A 22,633-nucleotide genomic window follows, 5' to 3' on the forward strand; every position below is an offset into this window, starting at 1 on the left:
GGCGGCAGGCTGCAGCGATGCCTGCCCGTCCCTTCCCTGTGCAAGAGCTTCAAAGCTTTTGTCTCGCTGCCCTGCGAGGCTCGTGCCACTCAGAGACACGCTGGCAGCTACGGAGCCGATTTAGTTGCTGCCATCAACTCATTTCCAGACAAACGAATTCATTCACGATACACATACGCTGTGAACATGTAAAATATCCTCAAGTTCTCACAGTAATGCACAAAGACTCCAGAGCTCCGGAGAGGGGCGGAGGGGGCTGCTGGTTTTCGAATGACGGATTCGTAGGGCTGAGCACAGATTTCCCACCCAGTGCTTCGACGGTGGGGGTTGCTAAACGAAAGCATTCATGCAAAGGGCCTCCTTTTCCCTACATCTGGCCGCTTCACCCTAAACGCAGACCCCTCAATGCAAAACAAAAGGATAAAAACAATTTTGATGAAGTCAGAAGATTTTGCAGTAATAAAATCTGCCTCTACATTTCCTTCGATGGATATGAACTGGAGCTCTGCGTTCATCCCATTGTAAAACTGCCACCCATCTCCAAACACAGTTCCACAGCTTATTCCCGTTACGTGACGGCACCGTGGTCTGTGGGGACTCTCCTGCCTCTCCTTCCAGCCACGGGCCCACGGAGGGCTACAAATTGCTGTCCCTGGGCTACCACGGACCTGAGCTGCAGCAGGAGAATATTTGCATCTGCTGTATGCCAGCACAGACAGCATTTTGAGAAACTTCTTTCAGCCTTTGTGCAACGATGCCATTGCAGGGAGGTAGCACGGATAGAGCTGTCCCTTTCACACAGGTGAAAGTACGTGCAAAGAAGCAGAAGTATGGGGAAAAGGGGCACTTCTCCTTCTCTCCCTTCTCCCTACGCCCCCTTGGCGGTCCGATCGCAGACACGCAGTGCGCTCAGGATGCAGCACGGCATTGTTGTGAATGTGACGGCATAAATGCTAAAATGTAATCTCTGCAGATGCCAGATGCTGGTCGCATCGCATCAAACTAGATACGGATAGTTAGCTTCATTTACTGGAGGTGGAAGCAGAGCTTTGTACGGCAAAGGAAGAAAGAGAAAACCCTTAACAATGAATGCACAACTTATCAGCCCAAATTCCACCAGCTCCTGCATCTCAAACAGGCAGAGGTTTCTTCCTTTCACATTTCCACTAATGGCACAGCTACTTAGCAGCCAACTTCCAGGCGGGTTTTTATATGAAACAGCACTGCTCGGTATTCCTAATAATCTTTTAATTTTAGAAGGAGTCTGTTCCCTGCAGCTGCGAGCAGGAGCTTGTACTTGCACGTTTATGCAAAAGTACTGGGATGCTGCCACTGTTTAGATTAGAGTCCTACTGGGAGGTTTCTTCTGGAAACACCCCATATATGGATTTTGCAAAGGGAACAAAAAGAAAGAAGCGAGCGGGGTTTGGGGCTTGGCAGCCACGGGTGGCCCCGGCCCCGCTGAGGGGGCGTCCTGGGGGTGCTCCCCAGGGTGGGAGTGGAGCAGAGCCTGCAGAGAGGGCACCAGGACTGGCTGCGGGGAAGGGAGCAGGGGAGGAATTAGGGCAATTCTCTGCCCTTCTCCAGCAAATAAATCCCTCCCGTAATGTCTCAGCATCCTGACCGACCGCTGCATCGGAAGTGAGATCTGGCAGTTGCTGGCAGCAGGGCTGGAAGAGCCCGAGGACTCAAGCAGGGCTCAAAACCTCCCCTTCCTCTCGTCTCACCTGGGCACTTGGTACTTAGTCCAGCGCAATGAAACATGCAGAGACACAGCAAGGGGTCTCAACAATCCCGCACTGCAGCCCGAACCACATCTCCATCACCACGGACAGACTCATGTCGCAAAGGCTCCGGAGCCTCGGCTCAGCCGCAGACATCCCCCTCACTGCCTGACATCGCTTGCTTTGGCAGAACATCCTTTAATATCTATTACCCAACTCACCCAGCGACCGAGGCCGTTTCACATTCCTGCCAAAACCAGAGTCAACATTGAATTTGACTGATTAGGTCAAATGCTTTCGAGTACTTGGGATTCATGGTGCTTCCTCCTCAGTCCATACAGAGGCAAATAGAAAAGCCCAAACGATGCCAAGGAAGTCCCACTCTGAGCAGAAATACAGCACTTTTCCCTTAAGACCTCTGTAATCTCCTCTCCAAGGCAGTAGAATAGGAGAAACATGGATGTAATTGCTTGTCCTAAAGGCCACCAGGGCCACATTGTGCTGGTGACCCTCTTCCCATAGTGCTATATTCATAGGTGGTGAGATAATCTAGATTAACAACAGTTTATGCATGGCCAGAGCTGATGAAATCCAGCCCAGCCTTTGCTCTACCACTGCTCACAGCTGACCTGAAACAAGGCGCTCAGCTGTGCTCAGCACCAGCAGAAGGCTCCCTCACTTCTTGTGCTGTCCAAGCAGACGCATCCTGACCCTTTTGCACCAGCATGGCGCGTGCAGCCAGGAGGGACATACACCTACCCAGCCCCGTTATAGACCTGCCCCAGCAGCACCCAAAACAAGCATCAAACCCCAAATGGACAAACCCTCACACGTTCAACCCCAGGGACGAGGGAGGAGATGCTGAAGCAGCAGCCAAGAGGCTCTGCCCTACAGCCTGCCCAAAGTGCAGGGCTCGGAAAACGCAGCACCCTGCTCCAGATAAGCCCTATCCTGGCCTGCGTCAGCATTAATGGCTTCTGCCCCGTTACAAATTGCATTCTGATAACAAGCTGCTGAAATACCAAAGTTTTCTAATTCTTTGCTTTATCCCTGCTCTCCGCGTGAGCTATAAATAGCCCTGGCATTTACAGTGGTACAGCCTGCCTTGTTGAAATTTGATTTAAAAGTAAAATTGGCTGGACTCCTTGTTAAATTATCATTGTTATTCATCTTTACAGATGTCCTCCCCTCTAAACACTGTAGCATCTGAACTTGAAGCTAAGAGCAGAGACGTGGGGTGAAGTCACTAGAAAAGACCTCAGGCACGCCGCACACGTTGGTGCAGTTCCTCTGACATCTCCTTGCAAACCCTTGCCGTAGCGTGTCCTGTTTTTTCTTCCCTGCAAACCCCCCTGCAGCTTGCGACCTTGCACAGGGGGAAAGGGCGAAGTTTGCACAAAGGCATGTGGCTTTGCATGAGATTCATCAGATTGTGGAGGAATTTTACTCAAGGAGGGAAAAAACAAAACTTTCATTTCAAAACTTCTTACCTTGCAGAGCGCGCGGTTTCTCCCTCCTGCTGCTGCAGCCAACAGATAGCTTTAAGCAGTATTTTGGCACCTAACAGAGGCATTCCCGGTGCAGGTCTCACTATTAAACTCTTTTTTGGTCTCTACAAGAAGCCAACGCTGCTCCCACACTCCCAACGTTCCCCATGGGCAGCAGTGCTGTGACTTGGTGGCTGTGCGAGTTCCTCGCAAAGCTATTTAACAGCAGCCACCGACCAGCAACCAGCAAAGCCTTGCGGGGTCAGCGATGTGACTCAGCTCTGCGATGGCTTTCCCAGTGTCACCAGCCCTGGCAGCCACGTCGGCACCCGGCCAGCAGGCAGCCTGCAGGCAGCCATGGATCGTGTTTCGGTGTCCCCCTCTTCCTAAAATACACGGCCACGAACGAAAGCACCCATTCATGCATTTACCCCAGTAAAGAGTAAACCACGCCGGTTTCTGGCTGAGGCTTTCAGCAGCGAGAACAGCCCCCGTGACACCACGAAGCTCTCCAGGCTCCATCTATGCACCAGGTAGTACAGAGGGACGTGGGACACGAGCGCTTTCAACCCCCAATAAATCACTTACTCTCAAGCCTCCAACCTGCCAAGGAAGGACAGTCAGACTCCCCCTCCCCAGGGTGCTGGGAAGACAAATACATTAAAAAATTGTATGATATGGTGTCAGCAGGGATCATAGAAATAGCTCCTGGGCTCTTTGCTGCTCCGAACCTGACCTCAGAGGCAGAATAATGGTAGTCAGCGTGCGTTGACACTGTGAGAGCCAAATGCATTTATTTTAAAGGACTTTCCGGGCTGTAAATTGCAGTCTCTGTTCCTCATGTACATAAAAGTCACCTCTCTGGTTGGAGGAGTAAGCGGTATCAGCGGTATCACAAAGTACATATGCTCCCTTTCTTGCTCTATACGTCGGCACTTGCTGTACCTTTCTCCACACGGAAACATACGTGCAGGGATGAGCGTGCATTCAAGCATCACACAAGTGTCTGTATTTGCTCAGTAAGAAAAGGTTACGTTCATGAATTGCCACTCCACCTCCTTATAGCAGCAGCCTCAGGAACTAAATTATTCTAAAGTGTGCATCAAATCTTTGTGGTTCCAGCATGTCCCCAGGAACAAAGCCCATACCGCCCTACTTCATTAACAAAAGAGCACTGGGCACAATCCAGCAGGGTCTCAGCTGAAGCATCTCAGAAATGAAGGTGGATTTTCCCAGCCCTGATTTTTTCTAACATCTTCCCCACCACTGCCTTTTTCTCAGTGATGTACTTGAACTCTTGGCTCAACAAGTGGGTATTTAATAAACACACACAACATGCACAGTGCTTCTTTTCTTTACACAGATTTTTAACACGCACAAAAAAAAATCCCAGAGTAACAAAATACTCTGTAATTATCAAAGTTTTCTTCCTTCCCCGATGTCCTGCCAACTCCCAGTATTTTACTGGGACTTGAGTTTGTCCAGTCCCTCTAGGAAACTCCTTCAAGCTCCCACGAGGGCAGAGACCAATGCTCTAAACCCAGAAATCTTAGACTTGTAAACTAGGCTGTGATTACTTTTTCATATTTTTTTTTTTAATACCATGGTGCAGCAAGCTTACCCAATTAAGGATTAGCTCCAACAGTTAAAGATTAGCTCCAAAAGAACAACTTTTACACATATACATATGCCCAATTCCAGACACCCAGCATATTTCTGTGCATGCTCAGTTTTGGGGAGACCGAGGATGTTGTGGGGTCTCACGGGGCCCTGGGGTGGGCTGGCAGAGCTCCTCCAGCCCAGGCTGCACCACCTACGCCGTGTGCTTGCAGGGTGCTATCTGGAGGAGAAATCAAATCCAGATGCAGCCCTAAACAACAGCCTGGTGCCAGGACCATCCTCCTCTCAACGCTGAATACTTGTCTGCCACCACGTTGTGGGAGACAATGGATGGAAAGGATCAGATAAAACGTGGTTTAATTTTATAAGGCTCTCCAGCAGCCAATTCACGTTTCAGATCAGGTGTTAATTGCAGCTCTAAGTGTCTGGCGCACGCGGTGCCAGCGCAAATATTGCAAATGTCACATTATTTTTGTTTAGTGGGTGAAACACACTACACTCCTGTTGGAGGAACCCAGCAGAGCTATTCTGCCATCAGACTTGCTGAGAGAAGAGAAAAAAACACACACTGCCTTTAGAAATTGTTAAGAGCAGGGGACTAAAATGACGAGCCAGGAAAGCCTGCTCAAAGAACTTCAAGGCAAGACGCTCAGAGATGCACAAAGTGCATCTTAAACAAAAGGAAGAAGGTTTTAATGCTAGCATTCCTCTTTCCAGGCATGTTTTCTGCTGCTGACTTCAGGCACTGCATGGGAAGGTGGTCAGAGCCCAGCAGAGCAGCAAGAGGCACAGCCCCGGCTGTGCTCAGCAGCTGAAACTGCAAAGTGGGAACCTGCAGGCAGTTGGTCTGTGTCGCAGGGACAGGGCGGATTGTTTTTTAGTTTCACACCAAACAAATATCTTGCGCTCTGCCCATTTCGTATAAGCTAAGCCCTGTCCCACCAGGAGTAGCACGGCGACCTGCAGCATTTTGCTGCTTCCTCCCCCAGCCTGTGGATATAAATAGTTAGATACAGCGTGGATATAACGTTGGATCATTTTACAGGGGCTTTGGAGGGGAAAGGGGGACTCCTGCCCAACGCTGCAGGGGGTCTCCATGTGCATGGTGCCGGTGGAAGCCGGTAGGGTTTGCAGTCTGCCGGGAGGGAGCCGCGGGGCTGCCCTGCTCGCAGCCACTCTGTGCTGCACAACTCTCCCCATTGCTTTTAATTAAAAAGGGAAATTGGGATTTAGATGCCTGCTTTACCACCGGATCAGACCCGGATTTAGAGCTAAAGATGGTTAAAAAAAATAAATTCAACTGTACACAATCTGTAACACACAATTTGACAGGGAAAAAAAAGGCACATTTTAAGTTACATTCACACAATTGGACGTGATCAGGTTGGTGCACTCTGCAAAACTATCGCTCTTTAATTGATAATTAACTGGTATCTTCTCCTAGTGCAGTTCAATTTGAAGAAAACTCAACTTGGGCATTTTTCCTGCTCCTCCCCTGCACAGAGGCCGCCCTTTGCATTGGCGCTGGGAGAAGGGTGCAGCTGCATCCCCCCAGCCTTGCAACCTGCCCATAGCCCAGACTGGCTCAAAACGTCCCCAGAAATGAGCTTTCTCCATCTCTTTGCTGGGCTATGAGAAGCTGGTGCTGTGCTCCTCCCAGTACCTCTTTCTGTGCAATTTCACTTCCATCCATTTCATTCCCCCCCTCTATTGTCGCTGCATTTCTCCTAAATGCTCGGTGGCTCCGCAATTCCCTGCTGACAATGTGCCTTGTGCTCAGTCACTCACTGAGGCTCTAGATATCAGTTTCAATTTTTTTCCATTAAAAGACATAAGTGTTTTAATGATTGCAAAATTTGATTAATTCATATGAAATCACAGAACTCCCTGGATCTGCTCCTGGTCGGCAGCCTTTGCTGGGTGATATGGAGAGGGCTGACCCGGTGCCACTGGGACCAAATTCGGTCTGTTGTTTCTCCCGAGCCCACGCAGCCACTTTTAATTATCTCCACTGAGCTTAAAAAGAGCAATTTGTGCGGCCACTATATGTATGCCAAGCCGATCCATTTATTCAAACATAAATCTTTCATGCTTGCTACACAAGAGAATGTATCTTCCAATCATAAAAATTCATGAACCAAAAAAAAACCACCACCATACAGATCTGTCAATTAAATTAAGGCAGTCTAAAAAAAAATAAAAATAAAAAAAAAAAAGGCAAATGATTCCATCACAAAATACAAGCAACACGAAAGGCTTTGGATAGCCAAAAATCAACACCCATACAGGGCTGGAGGCTGTCCAAGACATTTCGAGTCGGTACCTATGCGTGAAGAGCGAGCAGCGCTTGCCTCGTGCTTTGGCACTCGGAACAATATCAAGTGATCTCAACCCCTGTTAATTTATTGATGGGAATCAATGATGCTGCAACAGATTACATACCCCAGTCATGCTCGTACGCCGCTGCTGTACCGCGAATGGAGAGCTGCACCCTTGGATGGTCGGAGGCTGATGGAAATATTGTGCCTGCATTCCTCCTGTTACTTTATTGGTTTTTTTGCCCCCATTCGGGGTGTAAAAGCAGCCTTTTCCATGACGCACCGTGCCCCATGCGAGCCTGCTGGCTTCTCTCGCTCCCAAATTACCAGGAGGGGGAAATCTGAACCCTTTTCAGGCCTTCCCAAGTTCATGGAAGAGTTTCTGTAGAAGCAGGGCCTGTGCCGGAGGGGATGGTGCTGGGTGGTGAGCCAGGAACTGCGCTGAGTCCTCTGCTTTTTTAAGGATTAGTAATTATTGATCCTTGGGTAACGAAGTTGGGAGAAGGACTGAAGGGGGGCAATTTCAAGAAAAAAAATAATTAAAATGAAGTCATGGGGAAAGGACAACTCTAACAAAAATATTCAGCATTATATTCATCTCATTTACGAGCCACTCTTATTTTAAATTCAGAATCAGGGCAACTCTGGGAAACAGCTTTAAAAAGATAACACTCAATGCAATCACCCTAAAAAAGAGAAGGGATTAGAGTCTAGAAGTACATGGATATGGATTATTTCATAGTTTTGTACACGGATATGGATTATTTCATAGTTTTGCAAATGGAAAATAAACCATCCTATTACCTCAGAGCAAGATAAATGCAACGAGGCACCCAAGCACCCTGCAGCTCCAGCACCGGGACGGATCCACTCTCCAAAACCCCACAGCCAAAGCCTGCAGAACAGCACAAAGTACCACCAGAAAGTTTCAAGAGCACTTTCTTGCTGGCTTTATTTCCCTAATTAAATGCAAAAATCAAACAACGGTTAATTAGCATGTGGACTAGCAAAGCTTCAATTTAGACGTCTCAAAGGAGGGAGCGCAACAAGCGGCAGTTTCGCCGAGCGCCGGGTGTCTCGGCACGTATTTATTTTTCCTCTCTCTTTGATCTCACTTCCTCGCTCGTTGGGAGGATATCATTGACAAAACTGGAACAACCGATGGCAGCAAAAAACCAACAGGAAGATGAGCTGCTCCGCTTAACGTCTCCCCCTCCAAGCCTCCCCTTCGCTGCCCCCGGAGATCGAGTTAAACAGACAAAACCCAAATTGTGGATCAAAAGGTCTGTTTGGCTCTGGCAGCGCTGCACTGACTGCAGGAAGATGTTTTACAGAGTAAACGTTGGGGGATAAATAATGAATCAGAGATGGGGCTGGAGTGCGCGGATCCGTACACTCGGCACGTCAAGGAGAAGGCAGGGAGCACTCAGGAATCAGCAATTAGTGTCCAGACACAGCAGGAAACCCCAAACTGGTTAATTCCTCCATAATCCCCATTAATCCAGCAGAAATCTTTGCCTCTCTCTAGCGTCTGGGCCATACGAGAGATTTCTGGCTACTCCTTGCTAGGAAACCTCATTTCCCACTTTCAGTGAGGTCTAAAACGCCAGTGTCCCCCATGACGTCCCTAGAGGACAGACACTGCACCCCAATGGAAGGGGCTGAGCAAGCCTTAAATCTGTTTCAGGGCATCCGGAGGTTCTCTGGGGAAAGGAAAAACCAGGCAGAGGTGACGGGACGCAAGCTCAGCTCGTGTGGGCTCCTGCCCCTTGGAGAGCACCTCCAAATCGGGCAGGAGATTGAACTTCCCGAGTCTGCAGCTCAGGCCAGAAAGCTCAGAGGAACTGGACTTTTGTCTGAAACTGGCTGCATGGCCAGGGAAAGACCAGAGAGACGTGACAGCGTGGGACAGGCTCCACAGAGAGCCTGGCACGGCCGCTCCCGAAACGTCAATTAGAGAAATCGATGTTGCTATCAATTAAACAGCAGCTGTACAATTCCTCTTGCCTTTCCTCCTCATTAGCTCCTCAGCCCGCAGCTCAGCTTAGCGTGGCCCCGGCTAAAGCAGGGGGCAGAGCCCTGACCAGGATGATCCCTGGAAAAGCAGCGGAGCTACGTGGCAGGTAAAGGTCTGGTGAGACGCCACGAGCAGCCTTTGCCTGTGCCCAGCGATGTGAGGTGAGCACGAAAGGCACACGGGGACAGAGGAGTTCCCAGCTGGATGGCAGCTACGACACCCTGCACACCCCGTCCTGCTGAGAATGGCCCAGAACAAACACATCACAAGATCACTCAATGAAGATCTTAAGAAATAACCTCTCTCTCTCTCCTAATTTTCACCTCAGTCCCTTCAGTGGAGCAGCCAATGCTTGTCTGCACCTCATTCATCCTCTCTTCCAAAGACCAAGGGGTTTATTTCAGGGCTTTTACCTCCCCACATGGTTTCATAGCTCCCCGACACCATTGAGGATCCACAACTCTCCTTAGAATGCGAGGATTTGATCAAACCCAAGGTTTGTATTTTTGAAGACCGATGTTCAAGTCCACTATTCCTGAACGACTCCTTCATCTATCTACATATTTGCTTCAGAATTAACCACTCGATCCTTAATTACGTCGATTTTAAGGTGGGTCCCTGAGAGACAAAACCATAATAAATCCGTGGTCTCAAAGGCATCCTGTGGCCGACGTTAGCCTGGCTGGAATTCAACCCAAGCAATTAGCAATGGCAGGAAGAGACCTGAGTCCAGCGAGCTCTTAAACCTCAGAAAAAAATTCCCAAAGAGAGCTAAGAGCCTCTGACATCCAGGAGGACACGTAATCCTGGAGAAAATGATCTGTCTATAGCCCCCGCACACACCAAGCAGGAACAAGCTACTCATCTCCACCACGGCATTCCTGGCCCAAAACCAAGCTTCCAAGCGTTGCACATGCCATTACTGACCAATCAATGCTATTGATTAAGTTATAAGGGCAACTGGCAGGACAAAGAGGCGGCAGGAACTGATAATCTCATTTTGAAGCAAGCTATAAAACATCGCCACCTTTTTCTGTTGCTTCTGAGCACGTTGATGGCTTCCTGTCTCCTCTGCTGGCCAGCCCTGTGCAATCTAATCGGGTAACAGCCTGTCAGAAACAAGGGATACGGAGGATTTTTCTCCCTTAACACGGGCAGATGTCCCTTCAGGACACGAAGGCTGGGGAAGGAGGCAGCGGCCACCAGCGCCACGGAGCAGGCAGCGCACTGGGCAAACATCACGGGTCTCCTGGGACTCACAGCAGGACAAACAGTGCTTAGAAACGTCGAAAGTCGATGACTGGCCTCGGGACAAAAGACCACAGCAGGTCAAGAGCATGCAAAAGAGTTTGGCTGAAGAGTAAAGCCAAAAAAAATTATATAAAAAAATAAAAAGCTGGTTTCACAAGCAGACCACCCTTTCGCAGTACTCTTTTGCTCATCTCAGGGCTCAACATGCCAGTGCATCCAGCAGTGCTCCTGACGGCTGTGCTGGGGCTGCTGAAGCTGCCGGCTTATTTATTTATTTATCTGCTGTCCCCCTGACGCAGAGCAGCCCCAACGCGGATTGAAATGCCACCGCCTTTCTGAAATCCCTGGGACAACGTCAGGAGTGCACCAGGAGGACGCATAAGGAGGTTTTCAAGGAATTCTTCGTGTACAGCACGGGCTTTATGCCTCAATTTCAGCCTCAAGCAGCCCAACTTACAGAAAGCAGAGGTAAGTGCATACAGCTCTGTAGGAACTCCCAGGACGGATGCCCTGCAGCCCCCCCAGGACACCCAGAGCCTCCTGGGGACAGCCAGGTCCAGGTTTCTTGCCTCACCCCTTGCTGCTCCTGATGGTGGCCTTGAGCTGAGGAGCTCTGAGCAGCCCAGGAGCTCGGAATCACACCTGAGCAATGCAAAGATTTTTCTAACAGAGCAGCACGGCATTTCTTGGTGCAACGTTTTCCCATTTCTTCCTTCCTTTCTCTCTCCCTAACCAAAATGAACATTTATTCCCCTCCCTCTGCCTCATAAAAGGTGAACTGATGATGCCCGAACGGACCCAGGAGTAATGGGAGCAGCACTCTTTCCCAGGCTGGCAAAGGAAGGGAAAAGGAGGGAGGATCAGTGCTTGCGCTCTGGCGTTATGCCACAGGACCAGGAGGAGGCTGGCAGACACTGGGATTTCAGAGGGTCCCAGCCAATTACTCCCATTTTATGGGGAATAACCTTTTTTGAAGTTTTCTTTTTCACTGTAACTTCTGGAGCCAGGTGTCTGTCTAGAAATCTTTTTCTTTCTTTTTTTTCAAAAAGCTCCAGTCCGCACATTTATATTCACCCAAAATGCACAGAGGCCAGGCTAAGGCAGAGATGAAAAGGAACATCTTAATGGCTTGAGGTTAGAAGGGTTTTTTGGCTTTTTTTCTGAAGCTGGTTTCATGATTTTGATCATGAAAGAAAAATATGAGACATTTAACTAGTCTCTTAAAACGGGAAAGCTTTAAATTCAGCATAACGTTTAGTAGCTTTACTTTTCCCTTTTTGCCTTCTACTGATCGTGAGAGATAAAAGCAGATGGCTCCATCGGCCTTGGTCCCAGCCATGTTCGGTGGCTGGCCCCCATCCCTGGGCACTGCTCTGCAAGGTCTGGGCTGCAAAGTCTGCCCTCGGAGGGCAAACGAACAGCCAAAGTCACTGTTTCAGCGGGGCGAAGGTCTGCACAAAATTAACACTTCAGGAAAATATTTCTATTAACATCGGTTTTATGGTTTCTCTCATTAAACAACAAATGCTGATTCTGTAACACACGAGGATGTGCTGCTAATTCAAACACTGGCTGCACAGAAATTTGTTAAAGGATTTTCTAGTTACTTCTGTTTGATTAGAGAAAGTACGGCACAAAAAATCAATTTATGAAGTCCATTAACAGGTTCACCCCCATCAAGGAACAAAAAACTCCGCATCCTTCATCTCACCCGTTCAGCACTATTAAATTTGAAATGAAAGACTGAAAAACCCACAGCATTTAAATGTTCTCTTAAACGCACGCAAAGTCCCTTTTTAATTATATTTTCCACATTTTGGAGACAAGGCTTTGTGCTCCAGCTCACTCACACATTTCAACAGAAGTCAAAGTGAAAAACTTGTAAAATTGGGATTACACCAGCCAACATCACCCCTAGTAATGCCACTGACCCACAAACTTGTCACCATAGGAAATAACGCTTTGGAGACACCGTCAGCTTTTCCGCAAAGTATGTCCAAGTTCCTTCAGCCTCTTACAGGAGGTCTGAAGTCCAGACAGAGTCAGTGATTTGTCCGAGATCACATAGCAGGATTCCAAACCCAAGTTTTCTGGTCTATTATTTCCAGCACTGAGTCTTGGGAGATCTTTGTAACCAAGGTGGTTGTGGTTTTTTTTTTAAATCCTCCTCCACAGAAGCACCAAGCCCAGGTCGCGGCCTAGGCCCGGCCCTGCCATCTTGGCTTTAAACATTTCTACCCATTTCCCCCTTGCAGCTCTAAGAGAAATAAAAGCAAATTGAAACTTCAGTTGAATTTCTGACTCAGCAGTGCTTTGTTAAACATAACCATATTGTATTGTCAGCGGAGACGACGCAGCTATTGTCATTACTTCAAAACAGGGCAGAAAGGAGCAAGAAGCACACCAGCTCCACCGAGCCTTTCCGCTAGGCAAAGCGGTTTAATCCGGGCAGAGGCAGTACATCATCTGGCAGGAGAGCATCTGGGCTTCCCAAGTACTCCACAAAAAAGGAAACGCGATCAGAACCAGCGCCTGATTCCCCATCTTATGCAAAAGCAATGGAAATCAAACATCTGGGCTGGTTGCGTGCTGGGGTTTGGGTGACATTGTTTAATGTGGGAACGGCACCAAAACTAATCAACAAAATTATCTCCCTGCAAATCACTACAGTCCAGCTACAATTCTTTTATATATTCTGTAGCTTCTTCCATTTTCCCCTGGCTGTCTAGGTTGAATAAGAACAAGCATCTTTGTCATCCAAAGCTGCTGTTTCACCGGTTGGGGGAGAGAAGACCCCCACAGCAGCAGAGACCTACCTGAATCTCCCTGCACCACATCGCTGCATTTTTATATGTAAATAATACAGTTGGAACATTTCCTTCTGAATTTGTGTGTGCACGCAATTCACATTTAAAAAAAAAAATTAGCATTGACACCACACCCCGTGAATACTAATGGAGCATCTCCTGCTGCCTGCAGTGAGGACGTTTCTGATGCTGCTCCTTTTGCAAGTGTGGGGGGGAACGGGGCCAGCCCCAGAGCTGGGACCTGGCACTCGAGGTGGGCACAGTCACTGTCACTGCTGGAGCAGTGGCAGGCTGCTGTCTGAAAGTCAAGAGGAATTTGGGATGTACAAAATCCTGCCATTGTACTAAAAAATGATGTGCACTTCATCTTATGACCACAAAGGGAAATCCCTGTTGCTGTAGATTAAACTGATTTTTATATTTTTTTCCACATAAAGGTGTTTCCCGCTGTGCCTTGCCCAGATCCCTGTGTAACACTGACTATCCACAGTCTCTGAACTCACTGACCAAAGAAATCATTCTTCTCCTGTTGGCTTAAATCAACCCGTCAGCCTGCCCTGTGCAAACACTCAGCGCTTCACCCCAGCGCCGGCTGCATCCCGCGAGCTGGATGATGGATAGCCCTCTTCTATAAAACATGTAGGAAAGCTGTGCTGTTGATTCAATGCTTGCTCGAGCAAGGACTGAACGCAGCTTTCCAGGATTTGACCTGGTTCAGGATGGCAGCACCAAAGATTTTGGATTTGTTGGGATTTTGCTAGGCTCTTTTTCCCAGCCTCAGCAACTGACCCGTTCCCAAGGCATGGACCTGCCACAAATAACTCTTCTGAGGGGTTGAGAAAGTGCTCTACGCAGTATTTAATTGCTGCGAGAGAATTAGTTGGGTTTAATCAGCCTTCATCAGGAAAGCCAAGCTCTGTGTACATGACTTTTGTTTTTATTTGCTTCTCAAGTAATCAAAAATAAATCACAACCCCAACTTCATCCTATTGCAGCGGGGAGGGAAGGACGGGAGAGAGAAGAGGGGTTTTCCAGGAGCCTGGCCCCAGTCAGACCGTGTCTCCTCAGCACCCCCACATCCCCACAGGCGTTTTGCTGCTGGTGCTGTGTTCAGAGGGGCTGTGAGTGCTGCTCAGAGCCAGCGAGGCTGCGGCTGCATCCCATGCCACGGGGCCGAGCCAGGCAGACAGCCCAAGGACGCTCACAGCCGAGATCTGCAGGAAAGAGGCTTCTGTGGGAAGAGGGGGAAACCCTCCTCTTGCTCCTTTCTGCTCTGATTTTGCAGCGTTTTCTGTCCTTGCTGCTGCTGTGCTCCGCTCGCTCCGCTGTGACTTTCCATAGAGGATGGGCACCAGCGCAGAGAGACTCTGCAAGAAGAGCTCCGCAAACTCCATTAGCCTCACAAAACCTGCCTTTCAATCAAAGTAGCCTGAATACCTAAATAATAAAATCTCCTTTCAGGATGATGTGATCAAAAATGACATAAGAGAAATAAAGGGGGGGAGGGAAAAAACAGAAAGAAAAGAAAAATGGGTTGTCCTGGCAACTGGCATACCTTTCCAGCACTCTAAGATTATTGGATGAAATAAAACAAATGTTTTCTAATTAAATTCATAAAAGGTGGCATCTATCAGAGGGTGACCACTTTACATTTTGTTGTAGAAATGGTTATTTCTTGCAACTGAAGGATTTAATAATGGCCTAGCTTTGATCTAAATGAAATACTTAAATTCTCTTTTAATTGAACAGAGGGGTTTGTTTTGTTTTTTTAAACTTTAAATGGTAATAGCAGAAATCATGAATAAAACCTAAATCAGAAGGCGGCTCAGCCACGAACAGCCTCTCATGTGCAATGATTTAATTCCACTGGAATTAACTGGATTTATAACAACCCAGGTGAGATGAAATCACACCCACTAAACTGAAATCCGAACGGCTCTGAAATCATCAGCACTTCCACCAAGTTTGACAGGCCGGGGACTTGATGCCAACGAGCCCACTAGCAACCCGCAGTCCTGCCCATCAGACTCCCGTCCAAGGTCAAGGATGGCAGAACTGGGACGACAGCCTTGGAGAAAGGCTGCCAGATTCAATAAATCCTCCTCAAACCTGATCTTTCTTCTCTATGCACTGCTTGGAAGCGAGCAACAGAGGGGTGGGAGCTGTGCACCAAGGGGGTGCACAGCAGCGTTGTGCTGGCTGGTATGTTTTGCCAAGGAAATTTTGGAGTTCCAGAAAAAAAGGAAGAGCAAGAAAGAAGCATCAGGTTGGGTTATCAAACTATGAAGACGAGTGAGCCCTACTGCAAGTGGTTTGGGATGCTCTGGTCTGCTCAGGCATCCCAACATGGTCAACCTGCAGCGCACATCCGTGCTACAAGAGGCAGCTGCTGGGAAGAGAGGGAATGGCTATAGCGCATCTCTTCGGCTTTGAACTCCAGGACCTCTTGAGATAAACAGTCTAAATTAAGCAGCAAAACATTCCAGGCTCCCTAGCAAAGCCATCCGTTGCAGAGAAGCCCTTGGAAGGCAAAGCATCTACTGGAAACAACCGCAGGACATCAAAACAGTTTAGGTGACTCCAAGAGGCCTCGCACAGATTTAAACGCAAAATGACCAGCCTACTCCAAAACTCAACTTTCTTTGGGCAAGCAGACAGCTCTTTTGAGTGCTGTCTAATCTAAATAAAGCTATTTAGATCACTGCATGTGCTGTACTGGAAAGCACTGAAGGAGGACGTGGACAAGAAAGCAGGCATTTGACGAAATATTTATCATTCCAAACCCACTAAAAACAACAGCAGAGGATTTTTTTTTAAAGGCTTCTTTGCAATGCGCAGTTATGAGGAAGAGCATCAGGAACAACAAAAACATATCCATGAGATGTTAAAAAAAATAACGGGAGCGGACAGGGAGACAGATGGAGACCTCAGGACAGCAGTGGGACACAGACCTCCTTCCACATCTTCCCTTCTCAAAGGCAGATTTTGCAAAGCTCTGAGTACCACCGGGCACGTAGGACAAGGGTGATGCCACCCAGGAGCAGTTTTGTCCCCACACCCGTCCTTCTCCCATCATGTCACTGCACACAAGTACAGTGAAACAACAACAACTCTGTCATTTTGGGGAATCCAGACAGACATAAAGACTTACTCACTGAATCGAACCCCACTTCACCTGCCAACCACTCGGTGGGCTGCATTTCATTTTCCTTCCCCTGCATCGTGGTAATCTCATGCTGCCAAGAGCCTACCCTCTCTTTCAGATAAAAAATATCAACAGCAACATCCTGTATTACAACACGTTCCATTTATTTACGATCTCTCAAAGACTCAATTAGCTTCAGTTTACTCATCTGTGAGATGGGTACAGGATCTCATATCTACTTCAGAGCTACCATCAACCGCTAGATAAATTATTCATCATTTTACAAGGTATCATTAGCCATGCTCTTTCATACCTCAGAATACACACACACACGGAAAGCTTCAGATGATCGCTGTTAATGCTTGATAGCTTTCATCCCAGTGACAGCGATCCTGGGAGAAATGCCCTGTGGTATCCTGATTTTATTACGGAGCTGAACTGTGATCATGGAATAAGGGTTTGGGACTTCTCGGTGCTACTTCTCTCCCTCAGAGGACTCCGGCCCTCTCATACCTCACTACTTCCACCTCAATCACAGCGGTTTGATTTATTCACACCTACAAAGTGCTACCAACAAAAAATATCACTGCGAGAGAGGTGCCACGAGAGGGAAAAATATCATCATACCCAAAGCCCGCGATGAGAGGTGACTTGGCTTTAACAGATTAGTCAATACTGCCTGGTGAAAAATAGACCTTCTGATGGATTTTGGTGTCTGCTCTGCCTTGAATAGCAAAAGCACTTAAGTGCTTACGCACACCGCTTCTCCCTTCGTTGACAATTTACAGCCAGGGCTAGTGGCTGGAAGATAGCTGGCATGAGCAGATAAAGTGCCAGGCCCCTAAGACACTAATCATCTATTATATGCCTTTCCACTGCTTGCCAGTGAGACACTGCTGATACAGAAGAGATTTTGGTCCTGTTGCATTCATGCTATCATTTAAAGAAAAGCACCTTTTTTTTTTTTTGGAGGGGAGAGGAAGGATGTACATTATCGGATCTTCTCATTTGCTCCATTTTTGCTCAAACAACTAATTCTCCTGCTGAAAACCAGCTTTTAGATGAAAGGAAAAATTTTGGCCAGACTGACTACCGCAAGCAATGCCACATATCTGACTCGGAGGACAACCTCTGTTAAGGATTGCCATTACAGCTGTGGTCTCATAACGAATTTCCCATTAATGAAATGCCCCTCATTTACCACCCTTACCAGAAAGGTGGTACTAAACAAGAACGCAAACGTGTTTTTCTTGCCTCAAACTGCCTTTTGCGCACATGCAGTTTGCACTGGGACAGGGCTGCCTGAGCATCAGGCCTGGGGCAGATAATCAATCGTGCTACAATAAACTTGTTTTTAGCAGAGAACTGCAATCACGTAGACACGCATACAGACCTGGTGTCAGCCTGGCACCCAGACAGCCCACCAGGATCCGGCTCTTGGGGCGAGCTGTCACCCAGGCACCTGCATTGAAATGCTTCAAAGCCAAATCTCAAAAAAAAACAAAGGAAGGGGGACACGGCTGCGCACATCATGAGGACGAGGACTGTCCCCATCCCGTGACGCTGGGGCCACATGCCTGCAGGCACGCTGACATCCATGGAGTAAGCTTGGGTCACAGCTCCTGAGCTGATGCACTTCATGGTGTCAGAAACAGAAGTTAAGGTCTAAAGCTGAGCAACTTCTGTGCATCTAGGACAGGTGACGGGAGCTGAGCATCAGGGAAAAAAAAAAAGAAAAAAAAACTAAACTAAAAAACTAAAAACTTGTTTTAGGGGAAAAATCACCTCCGGCAGCAGGCAGCCAATTCCCCAGCGCAACTCGTTCAGCTCCTGCCATCTCCTGTTGTCTCCATCCCTCTGCCCTGGGATATTTAAAAGGCAGCCTGCAGGGCAGGACCGCAGGTTTGCCAGCCTACCCAAACGGCACAGAGCCCCCCGGCTGGCACAGCCAGGAGCTTTTTCTGCCCTTTTTCTGCCCATCGGCGGTGATGGCCCGGGAGCCAGCTGGGGTATCGGTGACACTCGTTGCCATGGGAACGCTATTACCAGGAAACTCAAGGTGGAAAGGAAACCCCAGAGATTCATTAGCAACAGGTTCCCATGGTAACCGCTCCAAACTCATTAATAATTCTCCCTTCCCCCACCAAAGAAAAAAATTAAAAAAAAAAAACCACTAAGAAAAAATAAACTTTTGGTGCGTGGGAGTGATGGGGAGGCTGATGAGCCAGGGGGGACACACACGTGGCACAGCCCTGCTGCCTGTCCGCCCCCAGCATTTGCCCAATAACCCATGAAATAAAGGAAAAACAAGCAGCCAACCCCCCTCCTGCAGGACAGCATCACGCTAAGGGACATGCCATGGCCTGAGAGCTGCTGGGGAGGGGAAAATTAAAAGATTTCCCCAGTGAAATGGAGAAAGAGCAGCAAGTGGCCCCGGGGGCTGCCGAGTGTCCAGTTCTCTCTCCCACCTATCCTGACGGGTGCTGCCACATCCCCCTCAGCCCCCCCAGCCCTCTCCCACAGCTGAGCCCTGCGTCCCGCTTCCTAAATTTGCTCGCCCCGGATTTGAGACCGCAATTCTCTTCTTGTCCTAAAAACCCAGCTGAGGAGCATCACAACGCGAGGGAGAGGAGCAGGAGGCAGAAAACAGGGGGGATGCCGGACCCAGACCCCAACCCCACTGCTGCTCCCTGACTTTCCCAAAATACGACTCTGTGCAGCTGAGCTGCCCAGGTGGGGAACCCCCAGCTGTAACCCCAAATTCCCTGCGAACAAGGCAACCCCTGTAACAGGGCACAAGCAAACACCGCCCGCCGCTCTGCACCTCGCTTTGCAAAGTGCGTTCAGAGGGGATGGGGAAAGGGGAGGTACTGCAGGGCAGTGCCCCATATCGACATGCCCCATCCCAAGCCCACGTGCTACCATTTAATGGGTTCAGAGCACCAGTTTGGGGCTGGGCACGGGCCGAGCGATGCCATGCACCACAGAGCAGAGGGGCGCTCCCAGTGCCCCTCACCAAACGCCGCTGGGAGCTGCAAGAGGGCAGGGGTAATTATCTGCGCCAAAAAGAGCACCTGCTACAGGTGCCAGCAGAATACATGCTAGAGGGTAGAACAGCATAGAAGAATCCCTGTTCATTTGTAATAAACATTCCACCTTTTTTTTTCCCCCAGCTGAGCTGAGGTTTCCCTCATTTACATCTGCTGTTCTCTTGCATGGAGCAACAACAGTTTCAGGGACAGTGATTTTGGTCCCTAACATACAAATACTCCTGGGCCAAGCTATCACTTTCTATGCCCCAGTGCATCTTTCAGTTCCCAACCGAGTCCCAAAAACCACAGGCAGACTTCCACACATGGAGCTTGTGCTGGACACAAAACCCAGCTGAAAAAGGGAGGCGAAAAGCATCTGCTTAGCTCTCCTTTGCTGTTATTCTGCCTGCCTTCTCCAAATGAGAACTCCAGCATTTCAAAAACTGTCCAAAAAGTACAGGTCAAACCAGAACTAAGATCAAACCTGCTCCTTTTATTTTTATTTATGGATCTCAGTGAGATTGCTCACAGGACAATTAGGTTGCGTTCGTAGTATTAAGTGTTCTGCAGCACCTCTATAACAAATGCTACTCCTTTCAAAGCCACATAATATTGAATTAACTGTAATAATAGCATAATAACTGAACAAGCCTGGGGAAAGAATATATAGCTTCTATTTTTTCATATTTGTTTGCTTTGTGTAAATGAGATATTAGTTTATCAGAAGAGATTGCATGAATATCAAACAAATCAAGCCATCTCTATGGTTTTTATCCTCTGCAGTGACAATAAAAAGTCTCAGGCAATATCAACCAAATACCTTTCACATGCAAATATTACATCCCAGCCTACTGCTGTCAGACTTTCAAGAGAGGCTTTATTTCCTATAGCTCCAGCCTAATCTCTCATTTAAATGTCAAACAGTAACACTGACGTTTTGGGTGAGAACCTCCCACCCCAGAGAAACTGTCAGATAGTACGGATTAGCACATTTGGGATTTCTATTTATAGTACATAAATTTTTAAAAGTGTTTTGTTTACGTAAATAGCAAAATGTGCTCACCAAACTAGACTGCTGATATGAGAGAAATCTGATAAAATCAACAAATATTCAGGTCCACAGCTGTTTCTCTCTGCTTGACAGTGCTAGGGCAATGCTTCCAAAATTTTCCACCTGCAGTATCACCTCTGGATATGGAGATTCCCCCAAGGGGTCCCCATGTTGTATCAGTGGATGAACATCTAACACAGACCTGTTAGAAGATTGCTAAGTTTTAAATAAAATCCTCTAGAACCTTAAAGTCCTCCTAACAGCAACAAATGTAAGTAAATGCACTGAACGGTAAGATATTCGTAATGCAGAAGTACCCACGAGCCCAAAAGAGAACAGGATCCCATCACACCAGGTATTGCACAAACAGGCTAGAAAGACAGCCCTTCTCCCAGAGAGACTGGGAAGTCTAAAATTGTTATTTCCATTTTATTAAATCAAGCCCCAGATATTATAAAACCTGGCATCTTAACTGTTTTCCCATGTAGCAATTAAATGACAATGGCAAGAAGCTCCTTCAGTGCTTCTCTTTAATACAACTGCTCGGGATGCTGTTAAAGTTCATCATAACACAGGGACTGAAAAGAGAGACAGCAGTCAGCAAATTAATAAGCTGCCAATAGGAAAGCCTTCATCTGGATATGTTCTTAAAACGGACTTTCTTTTAATTCTGTCGGAATAGGACAGAGTCTTTTTCCCATCATGTGACGGATCGAAAATACACATACTTGTTAGAATGCAATTTGGATACAAGGGGCAAAGGTCAGGGAAAATGCTTTCATTATTCACCATAATAAGACTGTGAGACTTGTAGAAGAAAGATATTAATAGCACTCCAGAGGGAGTTGCTTGGCTTGCTGCTGCGGGCAGCCCGGCTGGGCAGCACGGAGGCAGGACCGCGGCAGGAGGCGCAGGCTGCAGGCACCCAGGACCACGAGGCGCAGGGATGCTCGTGAGCTGGTTTCTGCCTAACAGCACTGTATGTGGCTAATCCACCGCTGGTGGGAGGTAGCTACCTCATCTCGATTGAAGCCAGTTCTTCAATTCCTTCAATGCCAGCCAACATGGCAGAATCAAGCACACAAAGCTTATTTAAGTTCATGTGCAAACATCTTTATGGGGTGAAATTCTTCTGAGATCTTAGAAAAAATATCCACCATGTATCCATACGTATTTAGTCAGCCACTGAAGATGCGGGTTTGAGGGAACACTCGTACATCCTCCCAGCCAGCCGAAGCTTAAGGGACGTCCCACGATCTGCAGATTGTCAGGAGCATCACACCTACAAAACTCACTCAGCATCTCCCTGCTGCTTGAACTTACGAATGCACTCAGACTGCTGACGTGAAAGGGACTGTGTTTGATAACCACTATGCTGGAGAAGCTGAAGGTTGCAAGGCTAAAGACTCTTGAAACATCGTTGTCATAAAGCACTGCCAGAGGAAAAAAAAAAAAAACATAACTTTGTTGCTTTCTGACGAAATCCAAGCTTAATGACAGTCACGTCCTCCCAGGGGACTAGAGCTCAATGATGCTCCTGGCTTCAAGACAGTCAAGATGACAAATGATTGGGATGATGCATTACTGCCCAAACCACAAAAACATGAAGCACCCCACTGCTACCGGCCCTGGAGACAAGGGAGATGACTGCCCCTCTCTCCTCCGGCGACAGGCAGCAACGACCCCTCATGACTCAAGGACAGAAACACACTTTAAAAGATGCCAGAGAAAGGTGAAATACTCCTGGCAATCAAGTCACCACATCTCTCTCAGCTTCGACATTCCCATGCTCGAGGCACACAACAAATGCCACCTACAAGAATGCACCCTTCAGAAAAAAAATGAGGTGTAGAATTACAAGATGTTTTTTAGAAACGTCTATAGCTTTAGCCTAAATCATTACCCTAATAGTGCTGCTTAATTGACTTAACAAGCAGAATTAAAAACAACTTACCCTGGGTAGAATTAGACTAAGGATTTTAAATGCTACTTGTTTTGTCCTATTAAATACTGCTGTTGTGTTAATGTAGGCCTTTAAAATTGCAGTACTGCAATGCTACCATGGCCTTGAAGAGCGAAGCTTTCCAGGAAGCCGTTTAATGTACACGATCCTCAGCAGCTCAGAGGGAAGGATGTCACTTTGAAGACGGGCCGCATGGACAGGTTGCACTATTCCAGTGC

The 22,633-nt window shown here is 47.8% G+C and overlaps 1 protein-coding gene across 3 annotated transcripts in view; it reads right to left on the bottom strand.

The window, feature by feature from the left end:
• The window catches only part of CACNA1H (calcium voltage-gated channel subunit alpha1 H), a 227,814-nt gene that overhangs the window by 181,836 nt on the left and 23,345 nt on the right, over positions 1-22,633 (bottom strand). The window lies entirely within an intron of this gene.

The sequence above is a fragment of the Cygnus olor genome, chromosome 15 (assembly GCF_009769625.2).
Source record: "Cygnus olor isolate bCygOlo1 chromosome 15, bCygOlo1.pri.v2, whole genome shotgun sequence".
NCBI lineage: Eukaryota > Metazoa > Chordata > Aves > Anseriformes > Anatidae > Cygnus > Cygnus olor.